General features: G+C 38.7%; 1 non-coding gene across 1 annotated transcript; it reads right to left on the minus strand.

The window, feature by feature from the left end:
* Positions 1–3945: 3945 nt before the first annotated feature.
* On the minus strand, positions 3946–4049 carry LOC112700491 (small nucleolar RNA R71). Its single transcript, XR_003153400.1, has one exon. It is a non-coding gene; the product is annotated as a small nucleolar RNA R71 (small nucleolar RNA).
* Between the last annotated feature and the right edge of the window lie 9249 nt (positions 4050–13298).

The following is a 13298-nucleotide window of genomic DNA, read 5'->3' on the forward strand; positions in this document are numbered from 1 at the left end:
TTCGTGACGTGTTTTTGGCGTTTGACACCATAATGCAGCATGGAACTGGCGTTGAGCGCTGATGAGCGGATAATTTATACGCTTTTTGGCATTGTTTTTATATAGTTTTTAGTAAGTTTGAGCTACTTTTAGGGATGTTTTCATTAGTTTTTATGTTAAATTCACATTTCTGGACTTTACTATGAGTTTGTGTGTTTTTCTGTGATTTCAGGTAAATTCTGACTGAAATTGAGGGATTTGAGCAAAACTCTGAAGAAGGCTGACAAAAGGACTGCTGATGCTGTTGGAATCTGACCTCCCTGCACTCTAAATGGATTTTCTGGAGCTACAGAACTCCAATTGGCGCGCTCTCAACGGCGTTGGAAAGTAGACATCCAGGGCTTTCCAGCAATATATAATAGTTCATACTTTATTCGAAGAATGATGACGTAACTTGGCGTTAAACGCCAAGTTCATGCTGCTGTCTGAAGTTAAACGCCAGAAAAACGTCATGATCCGGAGTTGAACGCCCAAAACACGTCATAACCTGGAGTTTGACGCCAAGAAATGCCTTAGCTCGTGAATTCATCAAGCTCAGCCCAAGCATACACCAAGTGGGCCCCGAAAGTGAATTTATGCATCAATTACTTATTCATGTAAACCCTAATAGCTAGTTTATTATAAATAGAACATTTATCTATTGTATTAGATATCTTTTGACCACTTTAAGTCTTTCATTATTCGGTCACTTGATCATGGAGAGGGCTGGCCATTTGGCCATGCCTGAACCTCTTTTGCTTATGTATTTTCAACGGTGGAGTTTCTGCACACCATAGATTAAGGGTGTGGAGCTCTGCTGTACCTCAAGTATTAATGAAATTCTATCTTCTTTTATTCAAATCTCTCTTATTCTTATTCCAAGATATTCATTCGTACCCAAGAACATGATGAATGTGATAAGTCAAATTACCCTTATCATTATTCTCACTTATGAACGTGCGTGATTGACAACCACTCCCGTTCTACATGCAACAGAGCTTGAATGCGTATCTCTTAGATTCCCCAACAGAATCTTCGTGGTATAAGCTAGATAGATGGCGGCATTTATGAGGATCCGGAAAGTCTCACCTTGTCTGTGGTATTCCAAGTAGGATCCTGGGAATCCGGAAAGTCCAACCTTGTCTGTGGTGTTCCGAGTAGGATTCCGGTAATGAATGACTGTGACGTGCTTCAAACTTTAACCTGCTGGGCGTTGGTGACAGACGCAAAAGAGGGATTCTATTCCAGTAGGAGCGGGAACCAACCGGTGATTAGCCATACTGTGACAGAGTGCGTTAGCATAGTTTTCACTGCGAGGATGGGATGTAGCCATCAGCCATGGGTGATGCCTCCAGACTGGTTAGCTGTGTGAGTGACAGCCGCACAGGATATTTCCCCGTGAGGAATGAAAGTAGCCACAGTTGATGGTGAACCCCTATACAAAGCTTGCCATGGAAAGGAGTAAGAAGGATTGAGTAGAAGGAGTATGAGAGCAGGCGTGCTTGGGCTCTACAGCATCTCCACCCGCTTATCTGAAATTCCTACCAATGAATCTGCATAAGTCTTCTATCCCTTTATTTTACATATAATCTATTTTCTTATTTTTATTTTCTAAATCCATAAACTATTTTAATCTGCCTGACTGAGATTTGCAAGATGACCATAGCTTGCTTCATACCAACAATCTCTGTGGATTCGACCCTTACTCACGTAAGGTTTATTACTTGGACGACCCAGTACACTTGCTGGTTAGTTGAACGAGATTGTGAAGGAAATAAACAATGTCATCAGAGTATACAAAAAGAATAGTGATCACAATTTCGTCCACCAAGTTTTTGGCGCCGTTGCCGGGGATTGTTCGAGTATGGACAACTGACGGTTCATCTTGTTGCTCAGATTAGGTAATTTTCTTTTCAAAAATCTTTTTCAAAAATTTTTTTTTCTTTTCTTCTTCGTTTTCACAAACTTTATTTTAGAAAATAATTAATAAAAATCCAAAAAAATTAGAAAATCATAAAAATCAAAAATATTTTGTGTTTCTTGTTTGAGTCTTGAGTCAATTTTTAAGTTTGGTGTCAATTGCATGCTTTTAAAATTTTTCTTGCATTTTTTTTCAAAAATCTCATGCATTCATAGTGTTCTTCATGATCTTCAAGTTGTTCTTGACAAGTCTTCTTGTTTGATCTTGATGATTTCTTGTTTTGTGTCTTTTGTTGTTTTTCATGTGCATTTTTGCATTCATATTTCCCATGCATTAAAGATTTCTAAGTTTGGTGTCTTGCATGTTTTCTTTGCATTAAAAATTTTTCAAAATTATGTTCTTGATGTTCATCATGATCTTCAAAGTGTTCTTGGTGTTCATCTTTACATTCATAGCATTCTTGCATGCATATTGTGTCTTGATCCAAAATTTTCATGTTTTGGGTCATTTTTGTGTTTTTCATTCAAAATTTGATTTCAAAAATATCTTTTCCTTATTTCCCTCCAAAATTTCGAAATTTTGGGATTGACTTGGTCAAAAATTTTTAAAATTAGTTGTTTCTTACAAGTCAAGTCAAAATTTCAAATTTTAAAAATCTTATCTTTTCAAAATCTTTTTCAAAAATCATATCTTTTTCATTTTTTATATAATTTTCGAAAATTTCAAAAATCTTTTTCAAAATATTTTCAAAATCTTTTTTCTTATCTTTATATCAAATTTTCGAAAATTAAGCTAACAATTAATGTGATTGGTTCAAAAATTTGAAGTTTGTTACTTTCTTGTTAAGAAAGGTTCAATCTTTAAATTCTAGAATCTTATCTTGTAGTTTCTTGTTAGTTAAGTCTTTTTAAAAAAATTAAATCTTTTTCAAAATATCTTTTTATTAAAATGATTATCTTATCTTTTTATCTTTTATCTTATCTTTTTCAAAAAATTTTATCTTTTTCAAAATTTGATTTCAAAATATCTTATCTAACTTCTTATCTTCTTATCTTTTTCAAAATTTGATTTCAAATCTTTTTCAATCAACTAACTAACTTTTTGTTTGTTTCTTATCTTTTTCAAAACCACCTAACTACTTTTCCCTCTCTAATTTTCGAAAATTCTCCCTCTCTTTTTCAAAAATTCTTTTTGTTTTAAATTTTAATTTTAATTATATTTTATCTCTAATTTTCGAAAATCACTAACTCTTTTTCAAAAATTATTTTCGAATTTTCTCTTTTCTTCTTCTATTTAATTATTCAATTACTAACACTTCTCTTCACCTCTCTTCATCTAAGAATCCAAACTTCTTATATCCCTTGTATTTGGATTCTTCACCCCTTTCTTCTTCTACTAACATAAAGGAATCTCTATACTGTGACATAGAGGATTCCTCTTTCTTTTCTTGTTTTCTTCTCTTTCATATGAGCAGGAACAAGGATAAAGGCACTCTTGTTGAAGCTGATCCAGAACCTGAAAGGACTCTGAAGAGAAAATTAAGAGAAGCTAAATTACAACAATCCAGAAATAACCTTTCAGAAATTTTCGAACAGGAGAAGGACATGGCAGCCGAAAATAATAATAATAATAATGCAAGGAGAATGCTTGGTGACTTCACAAAGCCAACATCCAAGTTTGATGGAAGAAGCATCTCCATTCCTGCCATTGGAGCCAATAACTTTGAGCTTAAGCCTCAACTAGTTGCATTAATGCAACAAAACTGCAAGTTTTATGGGCTTCCATCTGAAGATCCCTATCAGTTTTTAACTGAGTTTTTGCAAGTCTGTGATACTGTAAAGACGAAAGGAGTTAATCCTGAAGTCTACAGACTCATGCTTTTCCCTTTTGCTGTAAGAGACAGAGCTAGAATATGGTTGGATTCACAACCTAAGGATAGCCTGGACTCCTGGGATAAGCTGGTCACTGCCTTCTTGGATAAATTCTTTCCTCCTCAAAAGCTGAGCAAGCTAAGAGTGGATGTTCAAACCTTCAAACAAAAAGATGGTGAATCCCTCTATGAAGCTTGGGAAAGATACAAGCAGTTGACCAAGAGATGTCCATCTGACATGTTTTCAGAATGGACCCTATTAGATATATTCTATTATGGTCTCTCTGAATTTTCGAAAATGTCATTGGACCATTCTGCAGGTGGATCTATTCACCTGAAGAAAACGCCTGAAGAGGCTCAAGAACTCATTGACATGGTTGCAAACAACCAGTTCATGTATACCTCTGAGAGGAATTTCGTGAATAATGGGGTGCCTCAGAAGAAAGGAGTTCTTGAAATTGATGCTCTGAATGCCATATTGGCTCAGAACAAAGTGTTGACTCAACAGGTCAACATGATCTCTCAAAATCTGAATGGATTGCAACATGCATCCAACAGTACTAGAGAGGTAGCTTCTGAAGAAGCTTATGATCCTGAGAACCCTGCCATGGCAGAGGTTAATTACTTAGGTGAACCTTATGGAAACACCTATAACTCATCATGGAGAAATCATCCAAATTTCTCATGGAAGGATCAACAAAAACCTCAACAAGGTTTTAACAATGGTGGACGCAATAGGCTGAATAATAGTAAGCCATATCCATCATCTTCTCAGCAACAGACAGAGAACTCTGAACAAAATAATTCTAATTTAGCTAATATAGTCTCTGATCTGTCAAAGGCCACTTTCAGTTTCATGAATGAAACCAGATCCTCCATTAGAAATTTGGAGGCACAAGTGGTCCAGCTGAGTAAGAAGGTTATTGAAACTCCTCCCAGTACTCTCCCAAGCAATACAGAAGAGAATCCAAAGGGAGAGTGCAAAGCCATTGACTTAGTCAACATGGCCGAATGCACTAGGGAGGAGAAGGACGAAAATCCTAGTGAGGAAGACCTCCTGGGACGTCCTTCAAGCAAGAAGGAGCTTCCTATTAAGGATCCTGAGGAATCTGAGGCTCATACAGAGACCATAAAGATTCCATTAAATCTCCTTCTGCCATTCATGAGCTCTGACTATTATTCATCCTCTGAAGAGGATGAAGATGTGACTGGAGAGCAAGTTGCTCAATATTTAGGAGCTATCATGAAGCTGAATGCCAAGTTGTTTGGTAATGAGACTTGGGAAAGTGAACCTCCCTTGCTCATTAGTGAACTGGATACCTGGATTCAGGAAACTCTACCTCAAAAGAAACAAGATCCTGGCAAGTTCTTAATACCTTGCACCATTGGCACCATGAACTTTGAAAAAGCTCTATGTGATCTTGGGTCAGGGATAAACCTTATGCCACTCTCTGTAATGGAGAAACTGGGGATCATTGAGGTACAACCTGCCTTGTTCTCATTACAATTGGCAGATAAATCCATAAGACAAGCTTATGGAATAGTAGAGGACGTTCTAGTAAAAGTTGAAGGCTTTTACATCCCTGCTGATTTCATAATCCTAGACACTAGGAAGAAAGATGATGATTGCATCATCCTAGGAAGACCTTTCCTAGCCACAGCAGAAGCTGTGATAGATGTCAACAGAGGAGAGTTAGTCCTTCAATTGAATGGGGAATACCTTGTGTTTCAAGCACATGGTCATCCCTCTGTGACAAAAGCGAGCAAGCATGAAGAGCTTCTCTCAATTCAGAGTCAAGAAGAGCCCATACAGTCAAACTCTAAGTTTGGTGTTGTGAGGCCACAACCAAACTCTAAGTTTGGTGTTCAAACTCCATATCCAAACTCTAAGTTTGGTGTAGAGACAACATTGACTTGATCACTCTGTGGCTCCATGAGAGCCACTGTCAAGCTATTGACATTAAAGAAGCGCTTGTTGGGAGGCAACCCAATTTTATTTATCTAATTTTATTTTATTTTGTTTTGGTGTTATTTTTGTGTTTAATTAGGTACATGATCATGAGGAGTCACGAAAAAAATCAAAAAAAAAATTAAAAACAGAGTCAAAAACAGAAGAAAAAAATTTTCACCCTGGAGGACGCACGGGCCGGCGTTCAACGCCCAGAAGATGCATCTGGCCAGCGTTCAGCGCCAGAACAGAGCATCTTCCTGGTGCTGAACGCCCAAAACAAGCAACATCCTGGCGTTTAACGCCAGGATGCGCACACAGAGGACAATCTGGCGCTGAACGCCAGAAACAAGCTTGAAACTGGCGTTCAACGCCAGAAACAAGCATTACATGGGCGTTTAACGCCCAGAACATGCACCAATGGGCGTTTGAACGCCAGAATGGTGCATGAAGGCAATTTACACGCCTATAGGGTGAAGGAATGGTATTTCTTTTCACCTTAGGATCTGTGGACCCCACAGGATCCCCACCTCAGGATCTGTGGACCCCACATAATCCCCACCTACCTTTTCTTTTAATCCTAATCACACTCTCCTAATCCAAATCTCATTTTCAATGTCACACTTCCCAAAAACCTTCACCAATCACCTCAATTCCTCTTCCCAATTACCCCATTCACCATTCACATCAATCCCCTCTTCCCCATAAACCCCACCTACCTCCATTACATTCAAATTCAATTTCCCACCCTTTCCCACCCAATATGGCCGAAACGCAACCCCCCCTCTCCCTATAAATACCTCTCCTTTCTTCTTCATTTTCACACAACACAAACCCCTTCTTCTCTCCTATAGCCGAACCCCTCTTCTCCCTCTCTTCCCATATTCTCTTCTTCTTCTTCTACTCTTCTTTTCTTTTTTGCTCGGGACGAGCAAATTTTAAGTTTGGTGTGGTAAAAAGCCTAAGCTTTTTATTTTTCATTCACCATCAATGGCACCCAAGACCGGAGTTTCCTCAAGAAAAGGAAAAGGGAAAGCAAAAGCTTCCACTTCCGAGTCATGGGAGAAGGAGAGATTCATCTCCAAGAGCCACCAAGACCACTTCTATGATGTTGTGGCAAAGAAGAAGGTGATCCCCGAGGTCCCTTTCAAGCTCAAAAAGAATGAGTATCCGGAAATCCAACATGAAATTCAAAGAAGAGGGTGGGAAGTCATAACCAACCCCATGCAACAAGTTGGAATATTGATGGTTCAAGAGTTCTATGCTAATGCATGGATCACTAGGAACCATGATCAAAGTATGAACCCGAATCCAAAGAACTATCTCACAATGGTTCGGGGGAAATACTTAGATTTCAGTCCGGAAAATGTGAGGTTGGCGTTTCATCTACCCATGATGCAAGGTGATGAACGCCCCTACACAAGAAGGGTCAACTTCAATCAAAGGTTGGACCAAGTCCTAATGGACATTTGTGTGGAAGGCGCCCAATGGAGAGTAGACTCCAAAGGCAAACCGGTCCAACTAAGAAGACTGGACCTCAAGCCTGTAGCTAGAGGATGGTTGGAGTTCATCCAAAGATTCATCATCCCTACAAGCAACCGATCTGAAGTTACTGTGGATCGGGCCATCATGATTCATAGCATCATGATTGGAGAGGAAGTAGAGGTTCATGAAGTCATCTCTAATGAACTCTACAAAATAGCTGACAAGCCTTCATACTTGGCACGGCTAGCCTTCCCCCACCTCATATGCCATCTATGTTATTCAGCCGGAGTTATCATAGATGGAGATGTCTCCATTGAAGAAGACAAGCCCATCACCAAGAAAAGGATGGAGCAAACAAGGGAAGTTCCTCACGGCCCCCAAGGAGAACATGAGGAAGTTCATCATCAACAAATGCCTCATGGAATGCACTTTCCTCCCAACAACTATTGGGAGCAACTCAGTACCTCCTTAGAAGACTTGAGCCATAATGTGGAACAACTAAGGGTGGAACATCATGAACACGCCCTCACTCTCCAAGAAATAAGAGAAGATCAAAGAGCTATGAGGGAGGAGCAACAAAAGCAAGGAAGGGACATAGAAGAGTTGAAGAACATCATTGGTCCTTCCTGAAGAAGACGCCACTAGAGGTGGATTCATTCCTTGTTCTTTATTTTCTTTCTGTTTTCGGTTTTTAAGTGTTATGTTTATCTATGCTTTTGTGTCTCTACTTCATGATCATTAGTGTGTAACCATGCCTTAAAGCTATGAATAAAATCCATTAGTCTTTCACCTCTCTTAAAAGAAAAATGTTTTAATTCAAAAGAACAAGAAATACATAATTTTCGAAATTATTAGTGAATTTAATTTAATTATATTGATGTGGTGGCAATGATTTTTGTTTTCTGAATGAATGAATGAACAGTGCATATTTTTGATCTTGTTGTCTATGAGTGTTAAAATTGTTGGCTCTTGAAAGAATGATGAACAAAGAGAAATGTTATTGATGATCTGAAAAACATCATGAAATTGATTCTTGAAGCAAGAAAAAGCAGTTTAAAAAAAAAAAAGTGGCGAAAATTTTAGCAAAGATCCAAGGCTTTGAGCATTAATGGATAGGAGGGCCCAAGGAAATTAAATCCAGGCCTAAGCGGCTAAATCAAGCTGTCCCTATTCATGTGCTTGTGTCATGAAGGTCCAAGTGAAAAGCTTGAGACTGAATGGTTAAAGTCGTGATCCAAAGCTAAAGAGTGTGCTTAAGAGCTCTGGACACCACTAACTGGGGACTTTAGCAAAGCTGAGTCACAATCTGAAAAGGTTCACCCAGTTATGTGTCTGTGGCATTTGTGTATCCGGTGGTAATACTGGAAGACAAAGTGCTTAGGGCCACAGCCAAGACTCAAAAGTAGCTGTGTTCAAGAATCAACATGCCTAACTAGGAAAGTCAATAACACTATCTGAAATTCTAAGTTCCTAGAGAAGCCAATCACTCTAAACTTCAAAGGAAAAAGTGAGATGCCAAAACTGTTCAGAAGCAAAAAGCTACAAGCCCCGCTCATCTAATTAAATTAATATTCATTGATATTTTGGACTTTACAGTATATTCTCTTCTTTTTATCCTATTTGATTTTCAGTTGCTTGGGGACAAGCAACAATTTAAGTTTGGTGTTGTGATGAGCGGATAATTTATACGCTTTTTGGCATTGTTTTTATATAGTTTTTAGTAAGTTTGAGCTACTTTTAGGGATGTTTTCATTAGTTTTTATGTTAAATTCACATTTCTGGACTTTACTATGAGTTTGTGTGTTTTTCTGTGATTTCAGGTAAATTCTGACTGAAATTGAGGGATTTGAGCAAAACTCTGAAGAAGGCTGACAAAAGGACTGCTGATGCTGTTGGAATCTGACCTCCCTGCACTCTAAATGGATTTTCGGGAGCTACAGAATTTCAATTGGCGCGCTCTCAACGGCGTTGGAAAGTAGACATCCAGGGCTTTCCAGCAATATATAATAGTCCATATTTTACTCGAAGAATGACGACGTAACTTGGCGTTAAACGCCAAGTTCATGCTGCTGTCTGAAGTTAAACGCCAGAAAAACGTCATGATCCGGAGTTGAACGCCCAAAACACGTCATAACCTGGAGTTTGACGCCAAGAAATGCCTTAGCTCGTGAATTCATCAAGCTCAGCCCAAGCATACACCAAGTGGGCCCCGGAAGTGAATTTATGCATCAATTACTTATTCATGTAAACCCTAGTAGCTAGTTTATTATAAATAGAACATTTATCTATTGTATTAGATATCTTTTGACCACTTTAAGTCTTTCATTATTCGGTCACTTGATCATGGAGAGGGCTGGCCATTCGGCCATGCCTGAACCTCTTTTGCTTATGTATTTTCAACGGTGGAGTTTCTGCACACCATAGATTAAGGGTGTGGAGCTCTGCTGTACCTCAAGTATTAATGAAATTCTATCTTCTTTTATTCAAATCTCTCTTATTCTTATTCCAAGATATTCATTCGTACCCAAGAACATGATGAATGTGATAAGTCAAATTACCCTTATCATTATTCTCACTTATGAACGCGCGTGATTGACAACCACTCCCGTTCTACATGCAACAGAGCTTGAATGCGTATCTCTTAGATTCCCCAACAGAATCTTCGTGGTATAAGCTAGATAGATGGCGGCATTTATGAGGATCCGGAAAGTCTCACCTTGTCTGTGGTATTCCAAGTAGGATCCTGGGAATCCGGAAAGTCCAACCTTGTCTGTGGTGTTCCGAGTAGGATTCCGGTAATGAATGACTGTGACGTGCTTCAAACTTTAACCTGCTGGGCGTTGGTGACAGACGCAAAAGAGGGATTCTATTCCAGTAGGAGCGGGAACCAACCGGTGATTAGCCATACTGTGACAGAGTGCGTTAGCATAGTTTTCACTGCGAGGATGGGATGTAGCCATCAGCCATGGGTGATGCCTCCAGACTGGTTAGCTGTGTGAGTGACAGCCGCACAGGATATTTCCCCGTGAGGAATGAAAGTAGCCACAGTTGATGGTGAACCCCTATACAAAGCTTGCCATGGAAAGGAGTAAGAAGGATTGAGTAGAAGGAGTATGAGAGCAGGCGTGCTTGGGCTCTACAGCATCTCCACCCGCTTATCTGAAATTCCTACCAATGAATCTGCATAAGTCTTCTATCCCTTTATTTTACATATAATCTATTTTCTTATTTTTATTTTCTAAATCCATAAACTATTTTAATCTGCCTGACTGAGATTTGCAAGATGACCATAGCTTGCTTCATACCAACAATCTCTGTGGATTCGACCCTTACTCACGTAAGGTTTATTACTTGGACGACCCAGTACACTTGCTGGTTAGTTGAACGAGATTGTGAAGGAAATAAACAATGTCATCAGAGTATACAAAAAGAATAGTGATCACAATTTCGTCCACCAAGCGCCAGTTTTTGTCGTCTAATCTCAAATAAAGTATTGACTATTATATATTTCTGGAAAGCTCTGGATGTCTATTTTCCAACGCCGTTGAGAGCACACCATTTGGATTTTTTTAGCTCTAGAAAATGCATTTCGAGTGTAGGGAGGTCAGAATCCAACAGCATCAGCAGTCCTTTGTCAGCCTTCTTATCAGAGTTTTGCTCAGGTTCCTCAATTTCAGCCAGAAAATACTTGAACTTATAGAAAAACACATAAACCCATAGTAAAGTCTAGAAATGTGAATTTAGCATAAAAACTAATGAAAACATCCCTAAAAGTAGCTAGATCCTACTAAAAACTACCTAAAACCAATGCCAAAAAGCGTATAAATTATCCGCTCATCAATGATCAAGAGAAGCCTGAAGAGGGAGAGAAGTAGCCATAATTCTCAAGAAAAGGGAAGGAAACAATAGAAGAACAAACCAAGGAGCAAAGGCAGGGAGTGAAGACTTTCACACCTCCCTTGCCATATCCTCAAAGGTTCAACAAGGAAACCAAGGATCAACACTTCCCCAAATTCCTTGAAGTCTTCAAGAAATTGGAGACTAATATCCCTTTGGTTGAAGTATTAGAACAGATGCCTCTATATGCCAAGTTCTTGAATGAGCTCATTAACAAAAAAAGGAGTTGGCATGAGAAGAAAACTATATTACTTACTGAAGAATGCAGTGCATTAATCCAGAAAGGGCTTCCCCCAAAGCTTAAGGACCCTGGAAGCTTTTTCTTACCTTGTACAATTGGCAACATAAGCATCAATAAAGCAATGTGTGACTTAGGAGCTAGCATCTATCTAATGCCCTCTTCTCTGATGAAAAGGCTATGCATAGAGGAGGTAAAGCCCATACAGATGTCACTAGAGCTAGTGGACAAGTCCGTGGTATTTTCCAAAGGTGTGATTGAAAACCTTTTGGTCAAAGTGGATAAGTTTATATTCCCTATAGACTTTGTGATTCTAGACCTAGATGAGGAAAAAAGCAATTCCATCATACTAGGAAGACCATTCTTGGCTACAGCAAGGGCTATTATAGATGTGGAACAAGGGGAATTGAGCATGAGAGTGTATGATGAAAGCATAACTCTAAATGTCTTTCCAGAAACACAGCACTCTGATGAAAAGAAAGAATGCATGGGGATCCACAAAGAAGACTTATAGTGGAAGGATGAAATCAACAAGACACTCATTAATTCCCTTCAAAAGCAAGAATTAAGCAATAAGGCAGAACAAAAGGAGAATGAAACTGTACAGAGTGATGGGGGAAAGCAAGAAGAAAATTAAATGTAGCCCACTATCAAAGGAGAAGGATCACCAAAAAGAAGAAAGAAAATCAAGAAAAAGGGTCAAAAGGGGTGGAAGAACAAAAAGATCCCAACTGAGGGATTTTCAAAGGGAGATAAAGTACAGTTAATCTACCAACAGTTGGGGACAAACCAACAAGCTGAGGACTACTACACTGTCAGTAGGATACTCTCATTGGAGCATGCAGAAATTGAACATCAAGGCACTGAAAGAAAGCTCACAGTGAGGGGAGACAAGCTGAGACACCTCAGTCATCAACCACCCTGATGAGGGCCCAATGTCAAGCTAATGACAATAAAAGAGCGCTCCATGGGAGGCAGCCCATGATTTAAGATTCTTGACTTGTTTTGAATCCAATAATCCATGATCCCTCTAACATGAATTTAAATTCTCATGAATATATCTGATAATTGCATGCAATGTCTTGAAGCATATTCTAGATTTCTAAGTTTGGTGTGCCTGAAGGCACTCCAAAATAAATTTTTCAAGCTTTCTTATAATATATTCTTACTTAATTGGGTGGAGCATATAGCCAAACATTAAGTTTGGTGTCTGCACATGCATTGAATTTCAGAAAAATCATTTTAGTTCATAGGATCAAATTTATGAATAGATGGATCATACAGTGTTTCATTTAGGAGTTTACGATACAAAATAAAATGTTTCTTATAATGAAGGTAACAATTATGATGGATTATTTGCATTTTACAAGTTTGGTGTTCACCAAATCTTGGTTCACTATCTAAGAAGCACAATTATTTCTTTATGAATAAGGAACATGTTAATGGTTTAAATGCTTATCACTACTCCACCGTGCCACTCTTAAATTCCAATGCTCACCATTTCTTTGATTTAATTGAATAGGAACAAGAAGATTGCAAAGAAGGAGTTTAAACCAGGACAGCAAGTACTTTTATATAACTCCAAGCTTAAGGTTTTCCCTGGCAAGCTCAAATCCAAATGGACTGGCCCATACTTGGTGACAAAGGTTTTTTCCTTATGGAAGCCTTGAATTGCTAGATAAAGCAACAAAGAGTCATTTCACAGCAAATGGTCACAGGGCAAAGCATTACTTGGGAGGCCAATGGGACAAAGAAAAGGATGTCCAAAACCTTAATTGAGCAAGAATGAAAGATGTTAAGCTACTGACAATAAAGAAGCGCTTGTTGGGAGGCAACCTAACCTGAGGTAGTTTTCTTTTCTAGCCATTTCAAAAAAAAGGTTAATTAGTTTTATCTGAAGTACAAGGAGCTAAGTTTGGTG

The sequence above is a fragment of the Arachis hypogaea genome, chromosome 6 (genome assembly GCF_003086295.3).
Source record: "Arachis hypogaea cultivar Tifrunner chromosome 6, arahy.Tifrunner.gnm2.J5K5, whole genome shotgun sequence".
Classification (NCBI taxonomy): domain Eukaryota; kingdom Viridiplantae; phylum Streptophyta; class Magnoliopsida; order Fabales; family Fabaceae; genus Arachis; species Arachis hypogaea.